Genomic DNA, 14,860 nt, shown 5'->3' with positions numbered 1-14,860 from the left:
GTTCTAAGAATGGGATCTGGAGATTCTTAAAACGTTTGGATAATGGCTATTTTATACCTTATCTTTTTAGCTAGATAAACCCTAATATAATTTAAAACATTAATTATTTTATTTAGGGTTTTAATTAAACGGTTGCTCGATTTAATTGGCTTAGACTCCGGCTTTGTTTCATGCTTATTCATATCAATCCTGTTGGTTCCGCGTTCAGTCATGGCAATGAGTAATAATCTCTCATTTGACATACTAATGTATGCAATGATAAAAAATAATAAGCCAAATGAAGCAAGAGTACTACCAATCACCATACTTGTTAGTAGAACTAACATGATTGTCATGAATTTATTTTGAGAAGGAAAGTCTTCAAGATATTGGAGCCATGATAAAGCCTTTGTGTTTCTGGCCCCATTTTTCATGCACAATGCACTTTTAAAATCTGATTTTTCTTTAATTCTATTGTTTTCAGATATGTCAGTGTTGTAAGAAGACTGTACTGTTTTGCAGTAGTCAATTTTCTGCTCATCTAAATCCTCAGGGTAATTTTCTTTGCTTTTTATTTTACTGATGTTTATCTGTTCGTCTATTTCCTCTTTTTGCCCCAAACTATTTTCTAAATCGACTTTGTCTATTTGTACCTCTGGGCATAGCAATTGTTGAGACAAATTAACAGAAATTTTATTGCTAGATAATTTTTCAATTTTTTGACTTATTTTTTGATCCGTCGCGTAATTAGGGGATTTATCCAATTTTGTGTTAGACACATTTTCTTTTATATTGGTAATTATTGGCGGATTAATTTTATCTATTGGATTATTAACAACAGAGTTTTCTATTATTTTTAAATCATTGTCTATAGACGAACAGTTTAATGTTGAAGTATTAGATGTTTGACTTTCCATTAATATATTTTCTATTAGCTTATTAGTATTATTACTATTTTCACTATTTTGGGTATTATTATTGACACTATTTTGGGTAGTCGAACATTCTAGTACTTCAACATTCTTAATTTTTATATTTTCATTTTGATAATCAATATCCGAATTTTTCAGGTTTATCTGAATGGACAAAGAAATGTTGATTTTGGGACCAGATTGATTCTGAGGTGATTTTTTCCCTAGAATAGGGGTGCCGGGTATGTCCCAAGAATCCGTAACTTGTGGTATTTTTATCTGTAATTGTATGTTTTTGCTTTCTTGAGAAATACTCGGCTGCCCTACTAGTTTTTTTCCATTGTTGGCGGGAATTTGCACGCCGACAATGGATGGTATAATCTTGATACACCATAATTTAAGCAGCGTGGGCATTGGTCTTTGGAGGGATTGACATTAGGGAAAGTGAAACACTCCCCACTACCATGGGTGTCAGAATTACACAATAAACAAACTATACTGTTAGCTTTTTCTTTATTCTTTTTATACCACCATTCCATATTTGCTTTCTTAACTGTTTCATCTGGATGTTTTAAACAGTATCTAGAATAGTGAGGCTTTTGGCAATGCTCACAAGTTTTTTCCTTTTCTACTTGGTTTACATTTGCATTTTTTTGTCTGTCTAATTTTCTTTTTCTCTCAATGGCTGAGTTATAAAAGCTTCTGTTATTGCTAAACCAGCTTAAGATTGTCTCTTTAGTAATGTAAGGAACATTGGTGGATGTCAAAAATGCAGATTGCAATAATGGTGGTACCAAATAGGTACATATTTTCTCCCTAAGTTTAGCCATTTGATTTTCATGACTATTGCCTGTTTTTTGCAACATGGCTGCCAAATATATTATTATTCTATTTGGTTTGTCTTGGTCTTCTAAAGTGAATCTGTAAGTGTAGAATTGTTTTTCATAGTCTGACGGGTGGAGTAATTCTGCACCTATGGCAGTTAGGATCGATTTTACAAAATCCTGTGCACTGAGGGTATTTGGGTCTATTTCTAAAATATCTAATTTTTTTCTTGATTCTTCATTAAAATAGTGAATGAGAATATTGTTGTAGGAACTATGAGTAAAGGGGATCTCATATTCCTCCAAATATTTAAAAGTGCTAAAAAAAGTGTAATTGTTAGTTTTTTCTCCATATTGGGGTGGGATTTTACCCAATATTTTGACTTGTCTGTGAATACGTTCGTGTTGACAACTGCCCCACACTAAATTATTTGGTATGAGATTAATTATTTTTGCTGTATTTAGATCAGTGGTAGATGTGTTTGCCTGTAACAGCTTCTGGAGGACGTGTATTTGTGATAGGGAGAACATATTTCCAAGTAAGTTATTGTCTTGAGATGTCTCTCTATGTCTATTATCTCTATTGGTAGATGGAGTCCTTCTATCTAACTCTGTATCTGAAGAGCTAGAACTAGAGCTAGGACCACTACTGTTACTACGTCTATTCATTCTCCTTGGCATAGAGAAATTCTGTCTGTCTTTATGCCTGTCTTCTTTGTCACTATTGTCTCTTTTATTTTGTCTTTCTTTACTTGACTTAGTTTTGTCTTTATCGTGTTTATAACGATTTTCATGTCTATCATGATGTTGTTCATGGCGTCTTTGGTCCTCATTGCCATGTGGGTTAAGTGGATCATACATTCTGTCAGGCCTTTTTTTAGAATGTTTTTTACTTTTTTGTCTGTCAAAATCCTCACTATAATAGCTAGATTCTGAATCATAACCCGAAAAATCTGAAGTTGGTTTAACTACTTTTTTATTTTGGGGTTTATTTCCATTATTTTCTTGTTTTATTACTTGAATATTTGGCTCATTTTCATGTATGGTAGGAATGTCTTGTACATGTATTTGAGGCCTATGTAATATGCGATTTTGTCGCCTATTGCCTAAGACAAGCATTGCTGTTGCTGAGTGAATCTCAGGCCTAACATGAACACTAGGTATTTCCTCCAGTCTTAGATAATGATTTACTGCATTATTTAATCCAGGTTCATATTCTGGATTATAAGGTGAAGGATTTAATATTTCATCTTCTAATTGATCAATAATAATATCATCCATTTTAGGTTATTGCTGTACTACACATGGAATGAGGCCTAAATCAAAGATAAATGGAGCACCATTGTGCGCGGCCTATGCATTGCTGTACTACACATGGAATGAGGCCTAAATCAAAGGTAAATGGAGCACCATTGTGCGTGGCCTATGCTCTGCTGCACTACACATGGAATGATTGTTTGTCAATGAAGAGCTGTGCTTTTATGGATGCTTTACTGGTAAGACTTATTTAGTGGCCTTGCCCTCTCCCTCCTAAAAAGAAAAAGTTAAATCTTACCTGGGTTTATCCGGTAACGGAACCAATTTTATGGGTCGCCTCCGGGTTCCAGGGACAAATGTAATCCTTTATCACAGAACCACAATCTCTCACCAATGTCACCTTTCCAGATCAGCGACGCATTAATCCCTGTTTTGACAAATATATTTAACCTTAGAATGGTGATATTATTTTACACCGATCCTAAACCCAAATACATTTAAGGGATAATCTTTTTCCTATAAGCCCTATTCCGAAAATGGTATTAAAATATTATCGATAACTTTATGCTGTTATTTTATTCTAAGAATCCTTTTATTCCTAGGTAGCTAACTCTGCCAACACTTTTGGACTGGAAGGATCTGTTGTGATTACTAGAGCCATGCGAACATGACTACAACATTCCGTTCTGCTGCCTACAACCCCGTGAGGCGTGAGATTCTTTGTTAGGTACCTTTGTCAGGTAAGAAAGTCACTAGGTCTAGCTCCGAACCGATCTTCCAGAGTATTAACAAAGCAAAACTACCTTTAAGACGTGAACTTATTCAGAGTTCTAATCCGAAAATGTTAAATTGTCCGAATAGATAACGATCTCCAACTTTCCTATACTTCAGAAGCTGGGGGAGGATACAGTTGTTAGTATCGGCCGTCAGATAGCGTGCTATCATCAACCGTTGGTAGCCGAGCCACCACCGTACCTTCCCTGTGTTATTCCTATTTAGCCCCGTAGTGACTTGCGACTTGCTGGTACCTAGTACCGCGCTATAGGAGTTCTCTTCAGAAGAAAATTTGGAGATAACTATCCGTCCGGATGCCTAAGCCTTTAGGCCCTAAGAAGGCCCTATTCTTAAATTTATCTCAATTGACCAACATTAAAATGATATTCTATAATTTATTTAACAAAGTATTATGAACTTATCTAACAAAACTTTTTATTTTTTAGGTGTGTTCCAAATGTAAAATCCTAAGTTTGAGCCGCCAAGACTCTCAAGAAAATTCCAAAGAAAGAGAAGGGAGTCTTCCCTTAAATTTCAGAAATTTCAAAAAGAGTTTGTGTGATATATATAAATTCCGTAAAACGACTGACTGTTTCTCTTTTCCAGGTTTACTTTTATAGGCCCGAAAGCCTTAGGAAAAAGAGAGACAAAAAGGATGACTTTTATTTTTGTGTTGATTTTTATGTTTTATAGAAATTGGCGACCTGATTATTAAGATTTTGCATTTAAAAGTGTGTGCATATCTCAACTAAATTACAATAATCATTTCATAAATTAGTAAGATCACATTTTATTTTATTTTACATCAAGAATACATTAAACTATTGGTTTCAAATTAGTTTTTCTAATGATGTTTTTTTTTTAATGTCATCTTTAATTTTACAAATTTTCATTCTTTTAATTTAGTTTGTTTATCACGAAACCTCTAATTTTATGATTCTTGTGTTGTTTTACTAATGTTAATTTATACTGACAATATTTGCTAATAATTTTTTAGCTGTACTATGACCATTCTATTAAAAAGGGTTATTGTCTCTCACTTTACCTTTTAGGGTCTTCGTTTTATAGATCTTATTTCCCCATTTTAATAAATAGGTCTTTATACATGCTTTTTTACTTAAAAGTTATATTAAATTGTTTTAAATTTGTCTAATTTTGATAATATTTTTATAGTCTTTTATTTGCATTAGAATAAATACATAATTTAAGGTATGGGTTGGGTTTTTCCCCAGTAAAGCTACTCTACAAGTTATTCATAGAATCGGTTTAGGGGAAAAGGACGAACCACGCTTGATATAATGTCTTTTTACCATAAACTATTTCTTATGATTTACTAAAAGCAGCTTATAGTGCCTAATAAAAAAAGACGTCATACAATATACAATTGACCATTGATAGGCCAGTATACATTTTACATTGGTCAATTACAACGTATACTGGCCTTTCATTAGTCATTTGTATTGTATGACGTCATTTTTTATTTGGCACTCTAAGCTGCTTATATGTATTTAATAAATTTACACTAAAATCAGGTAAGAGGTATAACCAACAAGCGAAATTAATCTAAAATAATATTTGGGGGGCAAATGGAGAGGTCGTCAATTTTACGATGTGTTGCCCCCCAGCGAAAGCTGAAAATGGAACACAGTAATAGTGTCTGACTGATTATGACGTAACAAAAAAAAATTAGCCAATGAGAGGCCACTATAAATTTTACCATTGGTCAATAACGGCCTCTCATTGGCTAATTTTTTTTTGTTACGTCATAATCAGTCAGACACTATTACTGTGTTCCTGAAAAAGGCGTATAGGTTTTGTGATTTTTTCCGAATTAATTTCATTCTTAATATAAGCTGCACTGAAATACTAACATATGAAATATTGTTAACTTTCCTTTATTATTTATCAACAAAACAAATAATAAATAAACTGTAGATCTTTAAAAATGTAAAAAAAAAAGTTTAAGGATTAATATGTAATTACTTAATTATTTATGTCTATTGCAGCGCAATAAAATTTTCTATTTTACTACCTATCAATTTGTTTTAGAAATCTTATCTAACTTGTGCATGTATTTTTCTAAATCAATTCTAAATATATGACAAAAAAGTTTAGTATATTTATATTTCTGATTCGGAATAAAGCTGCAAAATCCTAATATACCCTCAGACTTTTATTATTAATTCTTTCTAGTATTCCCTTTAGCTTTTTATTTCAGAAATTTATTTCATATCATTTTCAAAATTTAGAATACTTTTTTTTCTTTTTATATTATTGAAAAACATACTAACTTTAAAATATATTATCTAAGCAATCATTAAATGTTTAATTAAGTCTAACCTGTATATTTTTGTTTTACCTCGGATTACCAGGTCTTTTTCGACTTGATGTACTGTTCAGGTCCTGGTCCAGCAATCCAGGAAGACTAATACGCACCCTTCTATTTCATAACACTCAAGGATATTAGGTGAAGCAACATCCATCAGACAACTAACTCTCTGTGATGCACGACCTTTGTCTGAGAAGTCCTAACTGTGCATGGTAACGAGTTTTGCCTGTTTTGGGCCAAGGCGTTCCCACCCACTCTAACTATTTACGTCGCCCATCTGACATAGTAGCAGTGGGAACCATTTTTATGACGCAGTGTCGGACCGAGATTGGAACCTATCACCTTCCCGACGACTAGCGCATGCGCTAAGTGTTAAGCCACGGTCGCGGGTTTATATTTTTATTTTAAGCTATACTACAACTAATTATGTCTGTTTTTGATCAAAAGGAACTAATATTTAGCTTCTTATCGAAACGAATGTGTAAAAAAATTGGGAACCGTAATTCTTTTAGCTTTTAGCTTTTAGAAACCGATTTGTATAAGCAGGATTGGAACTATGTAGTTCTGAGTCATACTGAAAAATCATGTGTTGTATTTTATTACAGAAAATTATCCCCAAATAATAAAATCATTTATCTTATAATTTGTCAATGTTACAATCCGCCCGCGTAAAGCTGTCTATAATAGATGCGATAAATAACTATTCTTCTCCAAAAATCACGAAACTATTAGATTGATTCAAAATAGAATCATAACCTAGGTATTCTACGCAACAAAAAAATGGATTTTAAAAATTAAATTTGAACATAACAAGGGGATGTCAACATCCATAAGTAGTGAAGATGGAAAAATATGGAGGGAAAGTGGTCTTCTAGAGCAAATGTTCAGAGTGATAAGAGAAATATTAAAAATTCACAAAACCTTTATAATCAATAGATATGTCTTGCATAGCGTGACCGACAGACCGACGTCAAGAAAGTAAGGAAAAGTGTGTCTTCACCTAAAAAAATCTTAAATAGCAGCTGAAAATCTCTTTTCCCACATACCGGTACGGACAGCAACACAAGTGAATTATAGTGTAGCTTTGCTTCTAAAAATCAGAGGCATGTGTTGATGATTAATTTTTATTTTGATATCAAAAATTCGTTTTGGGGATTTTAAACTGTATCACATTAATACCTTTTGTTATAAATGATCCATTCCTTTTCTACCTTTTCTATAAATCTGTTTTTCTTTTGGCAACAATCCTACAAAACCTTTGTTAGTCCTTTTTTGGACAAGGCATTCTATTTTCTCTCCCTTTCTCTTTTAATGTCGCGCATAGCATAAGAAGGTACTTTTAAAACCTCTTTAGTTATGATGAGGTTTGAATCAAGGTTCTAACCTATTATTTCTTAGAAATTAGAGGATGGCTATCTATTACGCTAAAGTTGCAGGTTATAATCATAGTTACTCTTTAATCAAAGAATGTCTGTAAGTCAGTTTCTTTTGCAATCTGTTATAATGTCAAATTAGGTTGTATAAAATTGCTTATAACCCCTTTAACATTCAACTAAATTATATTGCTTTGAGTATTCTTATTAGTTACAAGTACACTAAAAAAAATCTGATATTGATCATATTGTTATTTTCTGAATGCTTTAAGTTATTGCTCTTTTTATGGATAATAATATTACTTATGTTGCTAATTTTAGTATTTATTTGTAATACTAAACTCCGCAATTCTAACATAAAGATTGAACAAACCTTTAAGTACACTTCATTTAAGGTAGCATTTTGTCAAAATTTGACCGTGCAATGACTGAGCGAAAAAACTAGTGCGAGATTATTTGCAAAAACTCTGTTCCTCCTTAAATATCCACTGTTTGCTTAATAGAGTTATTGTAGAGCGGTTTAAATATCCAATTCCTGCTTAATAGATTGATTATTTAGTTGTTTGAATTCAACTTCAGTTATTGAGAGTAGTTTAAATATCCACTTCTTGCTTAATAGAGTTATTGTAGAGTGATTAAAATATCCACTGTTTGCTTAATAGAGTTATTGTAGAGTGGTTCACATATCCACTTCTTGCTTGATAGAGTGATTGTAGAGTGGTTTAAATAAAAAAAAACATAAAAAAAAACATTTATTCAGTGTCCACTTGTTGCTTAATAGAGTGATTGTAGAGTTGTTTTAACATCAACTCAAAGGCGTGCAGAAGGGAGGTGTATACAACCTCATAATTATAGGGTTGGATATGCCCCCCTAATATCACCCTTGATAGAGTTCTACACTCCCCTAATACAGCAAACATGGATTGTCAAGCAAAAAGTCAAAATTTATTTGGATTTCGCCAGATTCATTTTATTTTCTTAAAGTTTTGTCTATAACACTAGCTCTAATTTTGCAACCATTCATTTGGTAGACCAAATAGCCAGGCCCTTCATACAGCTAAGTGGATCTACAACTCTTTCTCCCATCCTTAAAATTTTTCCATTGTCTTACAATTAACTGAAAGATTAATTCTCATTTATCTACTCATATATTTATTGATGTAGTTGTCTATTGATCCCAAAATGCATATTTTTCAATCTATCGATTTATCTAACTATTTACTTATCTCTATATCTATCTATCCATTCTTACAATTTCAATAAATCAATTTATCTATCCACCTGTCTAGACATCTATATAATTATCTACTCCTCATCCATAATCCATTCAACTATTTCACCAGATACCCAATCATCTATTTATAAATCTAATCATTCATTTATCTTTTTATCATTCTATCTATCCTTTTCATATTCATCTATCCATCTCTCAATCAATCTATCTGTCTACACAACTATTCAATTATCTATCTATCCATATGTCTGTTTATCCACCTGTCTGTCTATCAAACTATATATTTATCTATCTATCCGTTCCATCAATTTTCTATCTATCCATCTATCTATAATTTATCTATAATTTCTTATAAATATATATCAATTTATATTTGTATCAATAACTCCATTTAGGCATTGTTAATATTATTCCGGCTCCACAACCCTTTCTTCTCAATTGTATGTTTTGCATGTGTAGGTTGTATAGTGGTGCTTGTTGTTGCGTAAATGTGCTAATTCAACCAAAATGTTGTTGCTGTTGTATTTGTTGTGTTTGTGTGCAGGGATCTTAAGGGATAAGACAATGAATATAATTTATGTACATATCCAATTATAAGAAACAAAGATGCCCCTTCTGTAGATTAAAATCATTAGTTGAAGATCAAGCAATAAAAATTCATTAAAGGTACCCATAGTTTTTTAACCAACTAAAAAAGCAACGTGGTTACAAGACTTTGGGTACCAGTAGAATTTATAGTCCAATGTCCCTTCATCCCCTGGTTTGTGTGTGTGTGTTGTTTTGAAATCATTGCTTTTCTTTAATTATGGTGTTTTTTTTTTCTCTATTATGATTTATATAAAAAAGTTATTTGCTACAATTGACTACTCTATATAACAACAAAAGGTCAATACGCCTATCTTAATTATTTGTGTTTAGAGAATGCCATCAGCTACGTCTGAAAGGCTCTTGGGGCATCTGAATGAAGGGGGGTGGTTATGTAAATTCTCCTTTTTTCAGGGCACATTTCTCTTGGGAGTTATAAACTTTTAATGGACCTTTAAGAATGCACACTGCAAAGGAGAACCATATTAGTCCATTAGTTAGCGAAACAGGGTACACACAGACAGGGGTACACAAAGACAGGGTACATACAGACAGGGTACATACAGACAGGGTACACAAAGACAGGGTACACAAAGACAGTGTACACAAAGACAGGGTACACAAAGACAGGGTACACAAAGACAGGGTACATACAGACAGGGTACACACAGACAGGGTACACAAAGACAAGGTACACAAAGACAGGGTACATACAGACAGGGTACATACATACAGGGTACACACAGACAGGGTACATACAGACAGGGTACATACAGACAGGGTACATACAGACAGGGTACACACAGACAGGGTACATACAGACAGGGTACTCACAGACAGGGTACATACAGACAGGGTACATACAGACAGGGTACATACAGACAGGGTACACACAGACAGGGTATTCAAAGACAGGGTACACAAAGACAGGGTACATACAGACAGGGTACACACAGACAGGGTACACAAAGACAGGGTACACAAAGACAGGGTACACAAAGACAGGGTACATACAGACAGGGTACAAACAGACAAACAGGCATACTTGTATTTTTAACAGTTTTTTTAGCCTTGTGCCAAAGCTTGATAATGGACGATGGCATCCTTGCTTTGCATAGATTTCGTGCAATCTTAAATGCAGCCGTTTAATCCGACCGATTATAAAATAGACATTGAATCTAAGTTTGGTCATTGTGCATTTTCAAATATTTTAATTTTCAGCATAACAGAAACGTCTGTCTGTATAAAAGGATCTCGCTAACCGCTCTACCAATATGGTTCTCCTTTACACTGTAGCTTCGCATTATTCCTGGGAAGGTTTATTTCTATTTTGGGGGGCGTAGCCGCTAAAACTATATGAAGTATTTTTTCTTTGATGTTAATTTTCGTTAACGGACTGACGTACCATAAATTAGAGTAGCTGCGCTATCAAATATTAGATGTAATTCTAATATTTGAATATTCAATGTTAAATAAAATTTATATTTTTGCATGGTCCTATTTGATTCTCTTCACATGAAACATTCCTTTAAGCCACTGGTTTTAAATTGGTTGTGCAGCTTCTCTTCAACTTTTCATCGTCCTTGTTCATTGTAGGATTTTAATTATTTAAAAACATAATATCTTGATAATCAATAAGTTATATAAATATGTATTTTTCAGTTAATGAAAAATGAGGGGTTGTGAATTTTTTTTAATTGATGATCTTTATTGGGAAGGTGGCGGTATCCTCTTTCAAAAAAGTTTTAAACCTTCCCTGGACCTATAAGAAGCTTCTCTGTAAAGGAGAATCATAATTTGACAAGCTGTAAGTGGGATCTTTATCTGCAGACAACCATCCTGTTACTTTATATACAGACGAACAAAATTGTCCTGTTTTCTTCTAAAACTGACATCTTGATAGAATGAGTAAAAATGTTGACTAATTATAACTGTAAACTTTCCGAGAAAGAACTGTTCTAAAAGTCCTAATCCTGTTCTGTTTAAATCTTGCTAAGGATAACAATATCCATAGCACCAAAGCACTGAAATAAACACAAATCTAAAATAGGGATTTATCATTCAAAGCATAGACTAAGTTAATTTTAGAGTATATAGATTTGCATAATTTGAAGAATTCTTTAAGGCCAAAAATCGTCAGCACATCTATAGTTTGGCAGCACAGTAAAACCATATTTCTCATATCCACCGGGTGTTTTGAAATGACGGACATACACACGGATCTTAGGGGAAAAGACAATGAACGATAGTGCCCCACTATTATCAAAGTTATTGGCTTAACAGTTTTAAGCAAAAGAAGGATCTACTGCAGTTCACGGTAATATTGCTGGTAACGCATATTGCCAAAAATCTATGAATTTTAAAGGCTGCTAGCTGCAAAACGGCTGAACGTACAGATTATACCCGCACACCATTTTAAGCGGTATAAGAAGGCCTACAAATAATCTGGAATAGCCAAGATGCAATAATGCACAGGGAAAGATTCACTGAAGAAAAAACGCGTAAAATAGGCCTTTTTCGCTCATTTCTCTGCACTGCGAGAAAATTATGCATTAGTGATTTATGGCTATTCCAGATAATTTGTAGGCCTTCTTATACCGCTTAAAACAGTGTGCGGTCATGATCTGTACGTTCAGCCGTTTGGCAGCTAGCAGCCTTTAATATTTTTGGCAATATTCGTTACCAGCAATATTTTACCATGAACTGCAGTAGATCCCAAAAGAAAGATATAAATTGTGAGTTTAACTTTGGGTACCATTTAATTTTATACTCAAATGACCTACCCCTATAGAAATACCAATTATAACGGATGTATGGGCGGGCAGACATAGAGAGTTATGAAAAGCTTTGCAATTCAAAATGGGTTTTATATGCTTTCATGACTCATATAGAAAATGCATACAACAGAGCGCCAACACCTTGTTTTAAACATATTATGGGACAATTTAAAATGGTCCTAAATTAACCCCACTTTAAATAAAAAATTGTAAAACATTTCTTAGAACAAAATAAACTATGTTACTATGTTGTATGACCAACAGACTAACGCAACAAGTAAATTATAAATTTGATGGTCATTATTTAAGGACTCTTCACCAAAAAATTATTGTCATATCTTGAATATTTCTGGACGTCTTACTGACGAACATTTCAAATAATAGAGTAGCTTCGCTACTAAAAGTTCATTATAAATAGATACATGACAGGAGTGGTATAATTATTGGGGTCAAATAAATGTATTAAAAATCTTTTATCACTTTGAAATTTGCCTTTGTTAAAGTTTCTTTGCAAAACCCTTTCTAATTCATGTCTAGAAATCAAAGAATAAAATTTTATTACTTCTTTTAATAAAAAAAGAAACTATTTTGCTTCAAAACATTGAATAAGTAATAAATAAACCATGATAGTTTACGAATACATTGCAGAAAAGAACCCCTTTAAATGCAGATCTTCTATTCAAATATATAAAAAAAATGTTAAAATTATATTTGATGTATACCTTTGATATTTATTCTTGGTAGCGAAACTACTCTATAATCAAAAAGGGAGGGGACATTGGACTGATCTTTATACTAGTCCCCAAGGTTTCTGTTGTCTTGAAAACGTTGGGTACTTTTTTTAAAACCTGGATGGTTGGTTCAATCTATCAATATTTTAACTTTTCAACCAATAATTTAAGATCTAGAGAAGTGGTAATTTTGTTTATCCTTAATGGGGATGTTAATCGATTTATCGTCTATTGTTTTATTCCTTTACATCCATGTCTATTGCTCATTTTAATTGTTCATTATTATCTCAGTACAACCACAAGAATTTGCAATTTTAGCGGCTGCTGCCACAGATAGAAGAATGACGATTTTTGAGAAGATTTTTTGATCCATTAGAGCATCTAAATTAAGTAAGTTACTTTGTCTTTTAGCACTTTTTATTCTTGTTTAAACTAATGAATCGGAAGATTTTTTGATTTGATTGATTATCAATAAAAACCAATGCTTAGTAAGATTGATTTAAATTATTGAATTGAGCACAAGAGCAAAATAATTTAAGATCATAACAAGTGGGTGTACCACCTCAGGGGGAAAGGGAATTGGATAATCTTTAAATTGACACCATAGATCTATAGTATAGACCTTTTTCGTCTGCTAGCAAATTGTTTTCTGCTACTTGGTTGTATTAATATTCCCCACAAAATTGGTTAATTTTCAAAGACCCAATTGAGAGTCGGCACAAGGTCCTTAGAATGTAGACATACTGTTATTTAACCCCTTCCCCCTCTAATGTTTTACCCTAATCCAATAGCATACTAATAGATGTCTAAGTTTAGATGTATAACCCAGACAACTACCTGGTTCCAGTTACAGTTATTTAACCCCTGCCCCCTCTATTCTTTTGCATTAATAGCAAATCATCTCGTGGTTTATTGGTGAAGGTACAACCCATTTTCATATAATCTTTATATTGTCACGCACCTTACTTAAAAGCAATAGGAATAATTTTTATTATTAATTATGGTGTGTTTAAGACTTATCATTAATACCAGTGTTGCGGAGCCGTAATTTTCGTTAAAAAACGGCTCCGTCTCCGGACTAGATAAATAAAGAGATTTTTTATAACTCTTGGCAGGGAAAAGATAGTCGTCAATTTAGCATGCTAACATCGGCATCATTATTAGTCATTTTGTTTATCTAGTAGAAGTAGGGGAGATGGTTGAAAGAGCGTGGATTGGGGGTATGGTTATTATATTAACCTACAAGATTTACTTAATTAGAAAACATTACAATCTTGTGCAGTGGCGTGCAAAGCAGTTTGTCTAGGGGGGGGCATTTTGAAGATTTTGTAAAATTTTGCCCCCCCCTAAATCAAAGTGCCCCGGGGGGGCACTTTGCTTTAGGGGGGGGCATTTTGATTATATTTACTAATTTTAAGTAAGGGCGTTTTAAGGGGTGGGATTATTTGATTATGGGCCTCCTAGTCCTTATCCCTTCTTCCCCATCCCTTCCCCCATCCCTATTTCCCATTTATATCCCCCATCTCTCCCCCCCCCCATCTCTCCCCCCATCTCTTCTCCCCCATCCCTTCTCCCCACCCTGCAATGACCGAAGGGAAGGGAGCTAGAAAGCATCTTCGAAAAAATAGTACAGAAGATAAATTAACCTTTCCCCCCCCCCCCCCTCCACCACAAAACACTTTTAAAGGGTGGAAGGGGATGTTATAAAATCTCAGCAGGAAGGATGAATAACCCCATTAAAAAAAATTGGGGGGGGGGGAGATAAAAACACTTATTTTGGAAATAATTTACCAAAAATTAACCTAATATGAGAAAATGATATTAAATATTTCTTTATTGTTTGACAACAAGAATGACAACATTTTTAAGTAGCAAAGAATACAGACAAGTAGATTTAAAAAGCATCTGTTGAAATAAATATATATTTTAGGTAGAAAAAGTCACAAATCCTTTTTCCTGTATGTTGTGTGATGACAGTGATAGTAAATTACATACTGGATGCTCGAATCAGCGAGAAATTTTATTTTTTTAATATTAAAATCCACAAAAAAATCTATTGTACCATAAAAACCAAAGATATAATGAA

General features: G+C 33.3%; 1 long non-coding RNA gene across 2 annotated transcripts; it reads left to right on the top strand.

The window, feature by feature from the left end:
* Nucleotides 1–195: 195 nt before the first annotated feature.
* On the top strand, nt 196–4,957 carry LOC145325023 (uncharacterized). 2 transcript variants are annotated; one of them, XR_013881376.1, is made up of 6 exons: nt 196–533; nt 1,050–1,102; nt 2,180–2,253; nt 3,001–3,210; nt 3,574–3,711; nt 4,192–4,957. It is a non-coding gene; the product is annotated as an uncharacterized LOC145325023 (long non-coding RNA). The 2 variants fall into 2 exon arrangements; XR_013881377.1 differs by lacking the exon at nt 4,192–4,957 and having other exon boundaries at nt 462–533; nt 3,574–3,729.
* The last annotated feature ends 9,903 nt before the right edge of the window (nt 4,958–14,860 follow it).

Source organism: Acartia tonsa, chromosome 7, assembly GCF_053477335.1.
Source record: "Acartia tonsa isolate MP-2025a chromosome 7, ASM5347733v1, whole genome shotgun sequence".
Lineage (NCBI taxonomy): Eukaryota > Metazoa > Arthropoda > Copepoda > Calanoida > Acartiidae > Acartia > Acartia tonsa.
The sequence above is the reverse complement of the archived record's forward strand: the minus strand, read 5'-3'. Positions and strand labels throughout refer to the sequence as shown.